This window comes from Chiloscyllium punctatum, chromosome 36, assembly GCF_047496795.1.
Source record: "Chiloscyllium punctatum isolate Juve2018m chromosome 36, sChiPun1.3, whole genome shotgun sequence".
In the NCBI taxonomy this organism is placed as follows: Eukaryota; Metazoa; Chordata; class Chondrichthyes; order Orectolobiformes; family Hemiscylliidae; genus Chiloscyllium; species Chiloscyllium punctatum.
In genome coordinates this window covers 28,372,903-28,388,810 of record NC_092774.1, presented here as the reverse complement: position 1 = coordinate 28,388,810, position 15,908 = coordinate 28,372,903, and the positions used below count along the sequence as shown (strand labels likewise).

Here is a 15,908-nt window from a genome sequence, read left to right as displayed (position 1 = left end):
TCTGAACTCAATTACTTTTGCTAATATACCACTTGCTTTACTCACTACTTGCTGCACCTGTCTGACAATTTGCACTGACTGGATTAGAAGGACGCAGAGGCCCCTTTGTTCATCCACACATCATTACTAATGAAAGGCTCGAGCCTGAAATGTCAATTCTCCTGGATTTGCCATTGAAAAAAGACCTGGACGAACTTTCCAAGAGTCTGTCCTCTCCCTGAATTCACTCCGTTTCCCTTCAGTTCCTGCAAGTCAACAGCTCAACCCCAGAATGGAAAAGGCGTTGAGAAAAGAGTGTGTTGTACTCACAGATGTTGGACAGAGGAAGGAAGTTGCAGTCTCGGGTAAAGCTCAATCTTCATTCAGAGAGAGACGAGCAGCAGCAGCAATTTCAGATGTTCATGGTCCTACTTCCGCATCCTGACGATGGGTTTGCTGTGATTGGCAGGAGGACCAGTCTCCATCCGGTCCTCCAGAGCTTCTCATTGGTCCATCAAAACAAGGTGACGGAGTGTTTCCGCTTGTTGCGTGAGCATGCGTAATGTTTTGCTGACACCGTAGCACATGCGCACTGCGTTGCTGACACTGAGTAGCATGCGCAGTATAGAAATGTTGGCATTACTGACAGATTTTCAAGGTTAAAAATTACACAATGCCACGTTGTTGCCCAACAGGTTTATTTGGAATCACTAGTTTTCGAAGCGCTGCTCCTTCATCGGTTGGTTGTGGAGCAGAATCATAACACACAGACTTTATAGCAACAGGATTGCAGTGTCATGGAATGGAATATCAAACAACTTTAGCTGACCTCTACTATCTTTTAGAACGACCATGTTAGTTTTGATTCCTTCAATCCCAGAACTTTTCAAAAGTTACGTTCTCAACATAGCTTTTAACAATAGGTGTCATCTCAATCAGATAATGCATTGAAGGTGTTAAGTTCAAGTCTGTCTGTGTCCCAATGTTAGGTCAGACGGCTTCTATTTCTATCGTGGTATTACAGAATCTTACGTGTCTGAGTTTTTGAGCAAAATAAAATGCGATTCTGCAACTACAAATTCAACCCACAAACCTTTATGTGTGTGAGTGTGTGCAGGAGAAACCGAGTGATCATGTGTGTGTGAGAGAGTGTAATGGGGTATAAGTCTGAGAGAGGGTGTGTGTGAGAGAGAGAGCATTTGAGAGAGCGCATGTGTATGAGAGAGAGTCTGTGTGAGTGTGTTGGTTTGGAGGAGCACGTATTTGTGTGAATGCATGCTTGTGTGTGTGTGTGTGAGAGAGAGAGAGAGAGAGAGAGAGAGAGAGAGAGAGACAGAGACAGACAGACAGAGAATGTATAGCATAGTGGGGTCACCTGTAGTGTGACATGAACACAAGGTCCTGGTTGAGGCCATCTCCATGGGTATTGAACTTGGCTATCAGCCTCTGCCCAGCCACTTTCCGTTGTTGCCTATCCTGAAGTCTACCTTGAAGGATGGTCATCCGAAGGTCCAAGGCTGAATGTCCCGGACCGCTGTAGTGTTCCCCGACTAGGAGGGAACACTCCTGGCTGGTGATTGTTGTGCAGTGTCCATTCATCTGTTGCTGTAGCCTCTGCTTGGTCTCGCCAATATACCAAGACTCAGGGCATCATTGCCTGCAGCGTATGAGATAAACAATGTTGGCTGAGTCACATGAGTACCTGCTGCACTCACGGTGGGTGGTGTCCCCACGTGTAATGGTGGTAATCGTGTCAACATTCTGATACGTCTTTCATCATCTGCCGTGACAGAGTTGTATCGTGTTGTCCTGAAGGCCAGGCAGTTTTCTGAGAACAATTATCTGTTTAAAGTTTGGCGGTTGTTTGAAGGCGAGAAGTGGAGGCGTGGGGAAGATCTTGGCGAGGTGCTCATCCTCATCAATAATGTGTTGCAGGCTGTGAAGAACATGGCGTAGTGTTTCGGCTCCTGAGAAGTACTGGGCAACAAATGGTACCATTTTGGTTGCAGCTCGTGTCTGTCTCCTAAAGGAAGTCATTACAGTTTCTTGCTGTGACACATTGGAACTGGCAGTTGATGAGTTGAACAGTGTATCCCGTTCTTATGAGAGCATGCTTGTGTACTTCCAAGTGTCTGTCATGTTCCTCCTCACCTGAACAGATCCTGTGTATGTGAAGGGCTTGTCCAGAGGGGATGGCTGTTTTAATATGTTTCACTAGAGAAGTGTAACACTGTCAGGTTATCCGTGGGTTTGCGGGACAGAGAAGTGCTGAGATACCCATCCTTGATAGAGCTGCATGTGTTCAAAAATGGGACAGATACTAAAGAGTGTTGCGAGTGTGATGGTGGGATGAAACTTGTTAATATCACAGTATCGTTGTTTCAGTGACTCCTCACCATGGGTCCAGAGGATGAAATGTCATCAATATATCTGGTGTATAGTGTTGGTTGGAGGTCCTGTGCAGAAAAGAAGCCTTGTTCGAACCTCTGCATGAAAATGTTGGCATACGGGGGTGAAAATGTGGTCCCAATGGCTGTTCTATGTGTCTGGATGAAGAACTGGTTGCCAAAGGTGAAAATGTTGTGGTTGAAAATGAAGCGGCTGAGTTGTAGGACAGTGCTCAGAGATTGGCAGTTGTTAGTATTGAGTACTGAGGCTGTTACCGTGATGCCATCGTCATGAGGAATGCTGGTGTAGAGTACTGACACATCCACGGATTCAACTAGTCCGTGGATGTTGAGCTTCTGGAAGGATTGGATCAGAAGTCTTGATGAATGCTGTCAGTTCACGGTTGTGCTCTTTGGTCAGATCAGCTGGTAGTTGCCTGTCGTGTTCCTGGTCAGTTGTTTGTACTCTTCCTTGCAGAAGTCCATTTATTCCGAATTACTCAAAAACTGCATAAATCCATGTAAGATTCTGTAGCTCCCACTTTAGAAATAGAATCAGTCTGACCTAACATTGGGACACAGACAGACTTTAATGTCTCACCTTCAATCCATTATCTGAGCTGAGATGACATCTATTGTTAAAAGCTATCTTGAGAATGAAAGTTTAAAAATGTTCTGGGATTTACAAATGAAGGAACCGAAACTAACATGGTCATCCAAGATGCAAGCTCACCTGCACACTTTAGCACAGCTGATCCACCCTAAAGTGCAGATCTTTGGACTGTGGGAGGAAGCCAGAATACCCAGAGATAACCAACACAGACACAAGGGGGAGAAAATGTTAAACTTCACACAGACAATCACCCAAGGGTGGAATCAAACCCAGGTTCCTGGTGTTATTAAGCAGCATTGCTAACCACTGAGCCACTATCCCACCCAGTGCTTTGAGGTTCTGCTTTGTCTTTGCAGCTTTGAACTTCTCATGCGCCCTCAGCAGAGGCTGTGTCCTGCTGACATTGTTGGACCACACCCATTGCACTTCCCTTTCCCACTTCTCCAGCCGAGAGCACAGCGGTTCTTGAATCCTGGCATCAGATTCTGATGCCATCTGTGCTTCTGCTGCCAACTGCAGAGAACGGAGGCAATCCCCGTCACTATTCTGTCCCTTATCTCCCCATCCCTAACGTTGCTCTTATTCCCACAACCCCACAGTTAGCTCCTCCCCCCTGCCGCCTTCTCTCAGATCCCCTTTACCTGCCTGACCCGGGCTCACACCCTCCTGACCCTGTCCACTGATCCCATCAGAAGGCTCTGTCCGGAGGGAAAGACCATCTCCTGGAATAAAAAGCATCTGATTAACTTTCCGCCTTGCCCTCCCAGCGTGTCAGCAACCTGGCTTCCAGCTCCACCTCTCTGAGCCGAAGGTCCTCCAAGTTGTGTTTGCCCTCGATCACATCATCCAGAGCCTTCCACCTTTTGCAAATCGAAAGACAAGTCTCACCCTGCCCTCTCCCGTGTCTATTGTGTAACTGCTTAATCATTTCTAGTGGCTGAGCAGAGACTGATAGCCAAGTTTGGAACCCATGAGGATGGCCTCCACCAGGACCTTGGGTTCATGTTACATTACAGGTGACCCCACTACACTGTACACATTCTGTCTCTCTGACCCTCACACACAGCCATACATTCTCACATACTCACGCAGGCACTCTCTCAGATATACGCGCTCTCTCAGATGCACACACATGTACCCACCCACAGTCTCACCCACACACACATCCTCTCACAGACTTATCCTGCGCACTCTCACTTTACCAAGCATGAACACACGCAAATACACACTCTCTCAGCCAGACCCACGTGTATGCACACAGTCGCTCACTCTCATACATGCACACATAGATAAGACCATGGGGTGAATTTGCATTTGCAGAATTATATTTGTAGATACATTCTATTTTGCTCAAAAAGTGCACAATTTGCAGGCAACCACTCCATGTAATATTTTATAAATTCCTACTTTGGGAACAGAACCAGTATGACTCAAGACAGACTCGAACCTCACATCTTTCATGCATTGTCTGGGCTGAGATGGCACCTCTTTGTAAAACCTGAAGTTATCTCAAGACTGTGGCTTAAAAGAAGTTTTGGGATTTACATACTAATGAACTGAAACCTGCAACCCATTCCAAAGATGAAACACTTGAAAGCAGTCGAGGTTTGTTCAATATATCATTTTGCTTCAAATTCTGTGTCTTATGATCCTGCTATACAGCTACCTGATGAAGGAGCAACACTCCGAAAGCTAGTGCTTCCAAATAAACCTGTTGGACTATAACTGGATTTTTAACTTTGTTCCCAGTGAAAACAGCCCATCCCTCCCACTGCTGCCAGTAAACTTTACAATGCTGAGGAAACAATGAACCATCAGTCCTGAAAAATGTATGATTCTAATACTACGAGCTACACATTGACTGCTCCTTCTGATATAAGACATTGGAAACCTCACGCCAGAGATTGAAAGAAATTAGCAGCTTTAAAAGAAAAACCTGTTGGATCTCATAGACTTCAATGTCTGAGTCCGACAGTAAGTTCAGGTAACTTTTTTGGGAACTAACTTTGTTGCTGCTTCAGATCGTCCCAGCAAAAAGGTGCACAAAAAGTAGCTTTTTTTTAAACACACACACACACACACTCCCCTGCATCCCACTTTCTTCACTATTGGTCAGCTGAGTTGTCCCTTTGTAATTCGATCCTTGGTGCAGCCTTAGCCTGGAGGAAGTATTGCTTCACTCAGCAATTGTAACCCATAGTCTGTATGCAAGTAAGATTCTCCCCGTGCATTTGCAGATGGGCTGTCAAGAATCAACCACACTGCTGTGGGTCTGGAGTCACATGTAGGCCAGACCAGGGAAAGGATGCAGCTGGGACGACTGAGTGAATCCTTTCCCACAACGGCAGTTTCCTCCCCTAAAGCATGAGTGAATCAGATTGGTGAGTTTGTTCCCCATAAATGGTATCATAATGAGATTCTGGACTCCAGATTTCTGACTGAACTCCAAATCCGCCATCTGCTTTGGTGAGATTCAAACCCGGGAGTCCCCAGAACTGGGTTATTAATGCAGCCGATAATGGCACTCGGCTGAAGCTCCTTCAATCCCCCTGCGATGGTAGGTGAACTCACTGATGTCTCTGCAGGTGGGAGGAGCGGGTGAAGCCCTTCCCGCACAGAGAGCAAGTGAACGGTCTCTTTGATCCTCCAAGCTGAGTAAGTGGTGTGAAGTACTGTACTTTTCACAGTCACCGCACTGAATCTCCCTCATTCGGGTGTATCAGTATTCTTCCTGCCACACCAGTGTCCAAGAAGACAAAAGCAATCATTTCTTCTCGACTGGAATGGCTGCTGATATTCAAGTCCCAATGAATCAAGTGGCTCTGTCACAAGCTGATGTATCTTTTGGTTTCAGATTTCTTTCCCCATGTCTTCCTGCAAAAGAAATCATGAAATAAGTCACAGTCAGTACAGTCAAATGAACATAACGTCGGTGACAATCCCTTAGATTGCCAGATACCTGCTGATCATATATTATCGATGACACAGAAATCTGAAAACCCTCATTCAGCAAGGTAGCATTAGGTATATAAAGAGGAAAACTTCATTTCGGTGACAATGACCTGGAACAACCTTCCTACAAAGGTGCTGGAAATGGAGCTGAATCAAGGATATGAAAATGAAATGTCAAGGCTGCTTCAGGAAAGAAAGCCAGTAAAGTTGCTGAAAGACTTCCTGCTGACCTGTTAAATAAAAATGAATACAAGAAATACAGGATATAATTCCATTACTATATTAGAAGGTTAAAAATCATTGGCATGCAGCATGTACAACAGTGAATATCAGATATACACCATATGAAGCAATCATAAAATCCCTGCAGTGCAGAAAGAGGCCATTTGGCCCATCGAGCCTACTCCGTCATTCTTTAAGATCATGGCTGATCTATCCATCATCTCAGCTCCTCTTACCTGCATTATCCTGACTACCCTAAATTCACTTACCATCCAAAATCCCATCGATTGTCTTGAATATGCCTGCTTCTATTGCTTCCTTGGGCAAAGAATTCCATGGATTCACCACTCTGCAGGAAATGTAGTCCCTCCTCCTCTGCCTTAAGCCTCCCCCTAATCTTGTTACCTAGTCTAACCCACCTGCAGAAACGAAGAGATAGGGTGGGTCTGGATGGCATGCTGGTCGATGGGTCAGTGTGGACTTGATGGGTTGAATGGCCTCCTTCCACACTGTAGGGCTTCTATGATTTACTGCAGTTGTGTTTGCCCAAAACTACAGCTCCCACAACCTCTCAACTTTTGCAAATTGAAAGACAAGTCCCACTCTGCCCTCTCATATGTGTGTTATCTAAGTGCTTCATCGCTTCCAGTGAATAGAACCCACACCTCCCGCTGCTGCCAGTGACCTTTACAATGCTGATACAACAATGCAATACCTGCAGTACTGAAAACCGTAAGATTTCTGATGATACCAGTTACTGATTCACCGCTCCTTCTGATGCACAGCATTGGAAATACATTGTTGGGGGCTGAAAGAAATGAGCAGTTTAAAACAAAAACCCACCTAACCCTTCAAAAGGCTTCCCACTCAGGACACTTTACTTAAAACACTTCAACCCCACATGGCAACAAATTCCCACATTCCATCAAAATCCTGGATGTCCTCACTTACTCAGTTACTGTCTCTCAAATGAAAGATTTCATTGTAGCTTCTGCTCCCAGTAAGGACAAAATATCTTTGAAAGCTGCTCTGAAATTCCAGTCTTCACAACAACACTTCTGCTTTCCTTCAGTCCAAATTGTCTGTGCTGACCAGATATCCCAAATTAACATAGTCCCATTTGTCAGCACTTAGCCTATATGCCTTTCAATTTACCCTGTTACCAGATGTCATTTAAAATGCTGTAATTATACAAGCCTTCACCATTTCCTCTGGCAGCTCATTCCATGCTTGTATTACTCTCTGTGTGAGAAAGTTGTCCATAAGCTTCCTTCTAAATCTTTCCCCTCTCACCTCAAATCTATGCCCTCTAGTTTTGGAGTTCCCTACTATGTGGAAATATTTTTGGCTATTCACCCTATCCATGCTCCTTATGAACTTCTATAAAGTCACTCCTCAGCCTCCAATGCTCCAGGGAAAACAGCCCCAGCCTATTCAGCCTCTCCCTATAGCTCAAACCCTCCAACTCTGGCAATAGCCTTGAAAATCTTTGCCAAACCCTTATAAAAGGTTCACAACACTTTTCCTGTAGCAGGGTAACTAGAACTGAACACAGTATTCCAAAAGTGGCCGAATCAATGACCAGTACAGGGGCAACATGACCTCCCAACATCTGGACTGAAATGCCCTGACCTATAAAGGCAAGCACATCAAACACCTCCTTCGCAATCCTGTCTACCTGCGACTCCACTTTCAAGAAACTATGAAGCAGCACTCCAAGGTATCTTTGGTCAATAACACTCCCCATTAACTTTGCAGATCCTGCCCTGATCTGCCTTTCCAAAATCAACATTTCAAAATGGGGATGAGAAACGTATCAGTTGTGATTGAATGGTGGAGTAGATCTGATGGGCTGAATGGCCTAATTTCTGCACCTATGTCATTTGGTCTCTTTCTGTCCTGGACACAAAGTGTGAGAATTAGGTGCAGGAATAGGTCATTTGGTCTTTCCAGTCGGCACCAGCATTGAACAGTTCATAACTGGAGATAAATATGCCGGCATCGAGGTGGACAGGGTGGGATTTTTTTCCACTGTAGCATCGGATGTTGAGAGATGACCTTAGAGAGGATTACAAAATCTTCAGGGGTATCGATGAGGTGAACAGCAGGTATTCTTTCCCCGAGATGGGTGTTTCAAGGTTCGGGAGGAAACTTTGAAGATGAGAGGAGAAATATTTTAAAAAGACATGAGGGGCACCTTTTTATTTTAAGACAGAGAATGGTTCTCATGTGGTATCAATGTACAGAGGAGGTGGTGGATGCAGGTACAGTTACAGTGTTTAAAAGACATTTGGATAAGTACATAGAGTCATAGAGATGTACAGTATGGAAACAGACCCCTCGGTCCAACCCACCCATGCTGACCAGATATCCCAACCCAATCTAGTCCCACCTGCCAGCACCCGGCCCATATCCCTCCAAACCCTTCCTATTCATATACCCATCCAAATGCCTCTTGAATGTTGCAATTTTAATAGAAAAGGTTCAGAGAGTCTGGGCCAAACACTGGCAGGTGGGACTAGTTTTGTTTCAGAACACAGTCAGCATGGACTAGTTGGACTTAATGGTCTGTTTCTGTGCTGTGTGACTGTAACTGTTCTATACTGGTCTTAAAACCATTTTCTTACCTTCCCCCAATACCCATCCACTTCTTTGTTCTTCAAAGTCAAATGGACTCAGCCTTCAATACATTCAATGACTGACCTAACTGCAGGAAGACATCCCCACTTCTGAACTCAACTTCTCTTGCTAATATATCACTTGCCTTGCTGATTGCTTGCTGCTCCTGTCTTACAACTGGCAGTGACTGGTGTAGAAGGACGCTGAGGCCCCTTTGTCCATCCACACATCATTCCTGATGAAGGGCTCGTGCCCAAAACATTGACTCTCCTCCTCCTCAGTTGCTGCCTAACCTGCTGTGCTTTTCCAGCGCCGCACGTTTCAATTTTGATCTCCATCATCTCACTTTCACCACATCTCAACATATCACCATTTAAACAATACGCCTCCTCTCTGCGTTTTTTAAAACATATCAAAGGCTATAGATTGTGTCACTGCATTTGCCATGTGTTTGCAAATTGAGACACAGACCTGGATCAACTTTTCTGTCCCCTCCATCGATTCACTCTTTCCTTTCAGTTGCTGCAAGTCAACAATTGAACCCCAGAATGAAACAATACATGGAAAAAGTGGTGAGAAACAGACTGTTGTACTCACAAAAGTTAGACAGAGGAAGGAAGTTACAGTCTGGGGTGAAGTTCACAGAGAAAGCAGCATCTTCAGAGCTCACGGTCCAACCTCCACATTTCGAAAATGGCCGGCTCTGATTTGCAGGAGGAGCAGTCTCCTTCCGGTCCTCCAAGGTTCTTCATTGGTCCATTGAAAGGAGCTGACTCCCAGTTTCTGCGGGCACCAAGGAATATGCGCAGTGCTTTGCTGACACTGGCGGTCATGCACATTGATTACTAACACCGTGGAGCATGCTCAGTGTGCAGGGATTTGTTTCAAATTTTACAGTTAAAAAGCACAAAACACCTGGTCATAGTCCAACAGACTTATTTGGAAGCACTAGCTTTCAGAGCGCTGCTCCTTCATCTGGTGGTTGTGGAGTCTAAGATCGTAAGACATAGAATTTATAGCAAAAGATCAGTGTCATGCAACTGAAATGATATATTGAACCATCCAAGATTGCTGTTAAGTCTTTCATCTTTTAGAATGGGTTGCAGGTTTCAGTTCATTAATGTGCAAATCCTAGATCATAAGACACAGAATTTATGATCTTATCCTCCACAACCACATGATGAAGGAGCATCGCTACGAAAGCTAGTGCTTCCAAACATGCCTATTGGACTATATCCTGGTGTTGTGTGATTTTTAACTTCGTACACCCCAGTCCAACACGGGCACCTCCAGATCGTGACAAATTTTAAGTGTCCAAATGCGAATACGAGAGAAAAATACCAAAGCAATTTTTTGTCGAAATGTTTTTTCCCCTGTGCCTCGACATGTTATTTCTTTTGCATTTTGTCTGGCTGCTCAACGTTTCTGTCTTTTCCCAGGGTAGAGGTATTCCAAAACTACAGACTATAGGTTTAAGGTGAGGGGAAAAGATTTTAAAAGATTTAAAAGACGAGGAATATAACATTCACCCCCTACAGGGCGAAAGTGAGGACTGCAGATGCTGGAGATTAGGGTCGAGAGTGTGGTGCTGGAAAAGCACAGCAGGTCAGGCAGCATCTGAGGAGCAGGAGAATCGACGTTTCGGGAAAAAACCTTTCATCAGGAAATAGCCATGGGGAACTGTAGGGCTGTAGCGTAATCGAGTGAGTCTAAGTGGGATGCTGTTGGGAAGGTCGGTGTGAATGGCCTGCATGGATGATATGCCTTAGCCATGCTTATATTGAGAAATGGTTGCCCCAAAACTGCTGTGGAAAGAGTGGGTTCCAGTTCGTGGGACACTGACACCAGACCTGGGGAATGTGGGATTTGTGCTGTCTCTCGCTTCCCATTCTGCCCCTTGTCCATTTTCTCCCCACCCACTGTCTCCGCCCTTTCTCCCCTCTTCATACTGCACCCCAATTCTCTCCCCAACCCTCTGAACCCCAGTCATTCTCTACTCCCCAACCTCTGTCCCCTCTCCATTTCTCTCCCTTCTCCACCACCACCAGTGCCCCCGCCCGTCCTTTCTCGTACCTCAGCCCTCTTTGATCGAATGGCCGAGCAGAGGCTGATAGCCAAATTTAGAATACATGAGGATGGCCTCAGCCGAGACCCTGGGTTCACGTCACACTACAGGAGACCCAGCGACACAATACACTCACACACACAAGCAACTCTCTTACATACTCACACGCTTGTGCAGACCCTCTCTGATAGACATGCTCTCTCTCAGACACACAGTAACACATCCCCACACTGAAATCTTCGCATACGCCATCTCACATGCTTATACTCCATCACACACACACACTGTACCCAGCATGCACACGCACACACACGCTCTCTCATGCATGCACTCACATATAGAAGTCTTTGGGGTGATTCTGCGTTTGCAGGATTATATATTTGGAAATTGAACCAGTCTCACTAAAGATTAGGATACAGATAGACCCTACCCTCACAACGTTCATGCATTGTTTGACCTGAGGTGTCACCTCCATTTATAGAACCTTAAGTTACCTGGAGAATGTGACTTTTAAAAAGTTCTGGGATTTGCAGATAAATGAACCGAAATCTACAACCCGTTTTAAAAGATGAAAGACTCAACAGCAATCTCGGTTTCTTCAATATATCATTTAAGTTGCTAACACTATAATATTTTATTCGATATTCTGTGTCTTATCATCCTCCTCCACAACAACCATAGGTCCAAGGAGATCTGTCCCAACTTTCCAATCTACCTTCAGAACTGACACTCCTCAGGCACGGCACCATTCACGTCAACCTGTTCATACCCTGAGACCAACGAGCCACACGCCATGGGCGCAGAAGCAGCTGAGACTTGCTCAGCACGAAATACATTGTATATTGCTCCCAGAATTTCAAGCAGCAACGAGCTTCAAGAACATCTGCATCTCGGTCTGTCTCCCTGCTCCCAGGACACTGCTGTTTGTCCCGTCCCCAGGGACCGGGCTCTCTCCACTAGCGGATAATTGAACCATTTTGTTTCTCCTTCCAAGCTGTGCTGGTGGAAGGCAGAGCCCATTCGCTCTTCTGCTCTCTCTCCCTATCACTTGGGGGAGGAGACGTCATTGACACGAATCCATCAAATGGCAACTTTAAACTTGTTCCAAAGGTCTGTTCTCGGAGAAATGACAAGGTGATGTGGTATCGGGACAGACAGAAATGGGCACCGGAGACTCTTCCCTCAGGTAAATTGATATGAGTGCCTTCTTGTGCAGCCTGTTTGGTGTTCAGAATTTGCCTTGACACAGCAATCCTGCAGAAAGTATTTTGTTACAAGGGCGTCTGTTTCTTTACCGCAGGAAATGGACAAAAACGGCAAGTCATGTGTTTCTACTTCACCAGTTCATTACCATCTGAGGGAAGAGGTTTCACACTTGAGATCAGGACCCAGCGACAGAAGAGGACAAGACAACTCAGAGCTCTCCAAGGGTGCCAGCGCAACTGTGTAAATCTGACCCTAACCACTCTCTGCACGAAAACGTTCTTCATAATGTCATTTTTACTTCCTTTGCTCAAGACTCTGCCGAATTGTGAGCGATCCTTTCAGGCGTGGTACCATTTTCATGGTAATATTTTCTCTGTCTAGATCCCTCATGTCTTGGAAAATGTCAACTGGGCCAGATTTCAAACTTCTGTTCTCCAAGGAGAACTGTCCCAACTTTCCAATCTGCATTCATTATTGACATTCCTCATACACTGCACAATTCACGAAAACCTGTTCAGCGCTGTCTCCAATCACTTCAATTCCCCGCTTCCTGAAATTTCACTCGCAGATTTGAGCAATAACGCAGCTGGAGAATTCATTCAGACTCGGATTGTGTGGGCGAACAATCTGCAAAACATGTTCTAACTTTGCAGTGTTCGCTGCAATGGTAGCTCAGCCCCATCCCCAACTTCTGGCAATCCGATCTCGTTTAACAAAGATGCTTTTGTGGAACAGTGATCTAGCACTTTTGCGGTTCAGCTGTCTCCCTCTTTCTGAATCCTTTGGGTGAGAGGTGTCAGTTTCACTAAAAAAGGCCCTGACCTTGCGGTTGCCTACCACTTTAACAGGTCCCCCTGTTCCCTGGCCAACATCTCCGTCTCAGGCTTGCAGCAGTGTTCTAGCTCCAGATGAAAGAACAACACCTCATTTTCCACGCGGAGACCTTACAGCCCTCCGGTCCCAGAGATAGGCAGTGGGACGGCATAAACACGGAGCATCATTCTCGCGGAGACAGAAGCCATTCAGCCCATCGAGCCCACGGCGACTGTCTTGTCACTTGTCTCTCTCTCTCTGAGGTTATTCACAATCGGTGGTATCCGTCCTAATAGTGGGGGACGATGTCTGAGTCGTGATGCGGTTTCTGACATGCTTGTCATTGACGTCTGAACCAGGGTGGCGAATTACTGCAGGGAATGGCCGAAACCGCAAGGCATGGGTTTCAACTTCACCAGCCCATGAGCATCGTGGAGAACCGGTTTTGCGATTCAGTTCAGAGGAAACCGACCAAGAACAGAATACCACTGAGACCTCTAAAACCATGCCGCTTGAATGGAGTGGATCGATATGAACATTTCGGCAAGTAGATGCAAAGGCAGTTTGCCGAAGAAAGCAGATCAAGGTGACAGTAAACGATAGCAGAGGATGGTTTCGATCCATCGACCTCTGGGTTATGGGCCCAGCACGCTCCCGCTGCGCCACTCTGCTCCCGTGTGGGGAGTGCGTTGCACAGAACACTTCAGGCTTTTGTCTGGCACGCGGCAGGCACCTTCGAGCCTGATGTCAAAGACCTCCACTGCTGTCGTGTGATATGCTGTTTCGCAGACGTATGGAGGCTGTGTAAATATAAACTTTTTTCTAAATTCCCACATTCTGTCGGTCGAACTGTGATTTCACACTGAATCACAACATGTGTCACAGCGCAGACGGAGGCTCTGCGGCCCACCTTCGCTCTGCTGGTTCTACACTTAAGTAAACGTGTGACTCTAGTCGTTTCATTCTCTCGCCTTCTCAGCGTAAATGTGCACATCTGAACGTGACCACCGAATTCCCTTTTGGGTCCATTGAATCTTCCTCTTTGTCAATGTCAGACAGGGACTTACTGACCCTCACCACTCCCTGTACGAAAACGTTCTTCCTAATGTCACTTTTACTTCTTTTCCTCGTGACTTAAAATTCTGCCGAATCGTTATGGATCCTTTCAGGCGTGGGAGCATTTTCACAACATTATTTCCTGTTTCTAGGTCCCTCATGACTTGGAAAAGTTCGGTTCTCCGAGGAGAGCTGTCCCAATTTTCCAATCTACCTTGATTGCTGACATTCCTCAAACACCGCACCACTCACGTCAACCTGTTGAGCACTATGGTAAAAACAATGACTGCAGATGCTGGAAACCAGATTGTGGATTAGTGGTGCTGGAAGAGCACAGCAGTTCAGGCAGCATCCAAGTAGCTTGTTGAACACGATCTCCAACCATTTCATTTCTCTGTTTTCTTCCTCATTCGTACTCCAGGCAGCCCACGCTGGTTTCACGAAGGTGCTTTTTGAGAAAGTTAATCAGGCACAAGTCAAGTTAAAAAACAGGGGCTCGTCCGGGATTTGAACCCGGGACCTCTCGCAAATCAGCGCAGTAACAGACCCTAAGCGAGAATCATACGCCTAGACCAACGAGCCAGAAAGCACGCACGCAGGCAATGCCCCACACCTCTTGAGCGACCTGAGACATGCTCAGTATGAAATACATTTGAGATTGCTCTCAGAATTGCAAGCGGCAAAGACTTTCCCGAACAGCTGCTTCTCATCCAGTCTCCCTGCTGCTATTTCATTCCACCGCATTCGCTGCTCACAGTGTCGTTTCCCCAACGTAGCATGAAGGATAAACTGGGTGACTGCTTCGCAGAACATCCCGCTTCTGCCCGCAGAAACTAAAGGCCCTGACCTTGCGGTTGCCTGCCACTTTAACACATCACCCTGTTCCCTGGCCAGCATCCCTGTCTCAGGCTTGCAGCAGTGTTCTAGCTCCAGATGGAAGAACAACATCTCATTTTCCACTTGGAGACCTTACAGCCCTCCGGTCTTCAATATCGAGTTCTATAACTATCGGGACTAGAACCAGTGGTCACAACCTTAGAGTAGGTTAGATTAGATTCCCGACAGTGTGGAAACTGGCCCTTTGGCCTAACTAGTCCACACCGACCCTCCGAAGAGTAACCCGCTCGGTCCCATTCCCCCATATTTATACCTATGGGCAATTTAACATGATCAATTCACCTAACCTGCATATCTTTAGTCTGTGGGAGGAAACCAGAGCACCTGGAGGAAACCCATGCAGACACAGGGAGAATGTGCAATCTCCTCACAGACCGTCGCCCGAGTAAAGGGAAGACCTTTTAGAATGGAGATAAGGAGAAATTTCTTCAGCCAGAGAGCAGTGAATCTGTGGATGTCACAGAAGGCTGTGGAGGCCAGGTCAGTGAGGATATTTAAGACTGAGATGGAAATGTTCCTGAGTATCAAGCGGATCCAGGGTTATGGGGAGAAAGTGGGAAAATGGGGTGGAGAAACTTATCAGGAGGAGAAAGTGAGGACTGCAGATGCTGGGGATCAGAGCTGAAAATGTGTTGCTGGAAAAGCGCAGCAGGTCAGGCAGCATCCAAGGAGCAGGAGAATCGATGTTTCGGGCATGAGCCCTTCTTCAGGAAGCCCTCCTGAAGAAGGGCTCATGCCCGAAACGTCAATTCTCCTGCTCCTTGGATGCTGCCTGACCTGCTGCGCTTTTCCAGCAACACATTTTCAGGGAGAAACTTATCAGCCATTATTGAATAGTGGAGCAGACCTGACGGGCTGAATGGCCTAATTTCTGCTCCGATCTCTTATGGTCTATTGCTGTCCTGGACACAGTGTAAGAATTGGGAGCAGGAGTAAGCCATTTGGTCTTTCGAGTCTGCACCAGCATTCAACTGATCATAACTGAATACATCTAGTTGGACAGTCTGGGACCTTTTCATTGGAGGAGGTTGAGAGGTGACCTTGCAGAGGTTTATAAAATCATGAAGCACAGTGAGGCATGCTTTTTGTGGAACCCTAC

The 15,908-nt window shown here is 46.1% G+C and overlaps 1 protein-coding gene across 3 annotated transcripts in view; it reads right to left on the bottom strand.

The window, feature by feature from the left end:
* LOC140460302 (uncharacterized) overlaps positions 1 to 15,908 on the bottom strand; it is a 251,439-nt gene that overhangs the window by 13,653 nt on the left and 221,878 nt on the right. The window contains exons 1-2 of one of the 3 annotated variants that reach the window (XM_072554768.1): positions 9,370 to 9,468; positions 310 to 5,853 (exon numbers count right to left, since the gene is read on the bottom strand). The exons of 1 other annotated variant lie outside the window; for it this stretch is intronic. The gene's annotated coding sequence lies outside the window, so the exon portion shown is untranslated. Of the gene's footprint in view, positions 1 to 309; positions 5,854 to 9,243; positions 9,294 to 9,369; positions 9,469 to 15,908 lie in introns of those variants that run through there. One more of the 3 variants, XM_072554769.1, reaches the window with a different exon arrangement.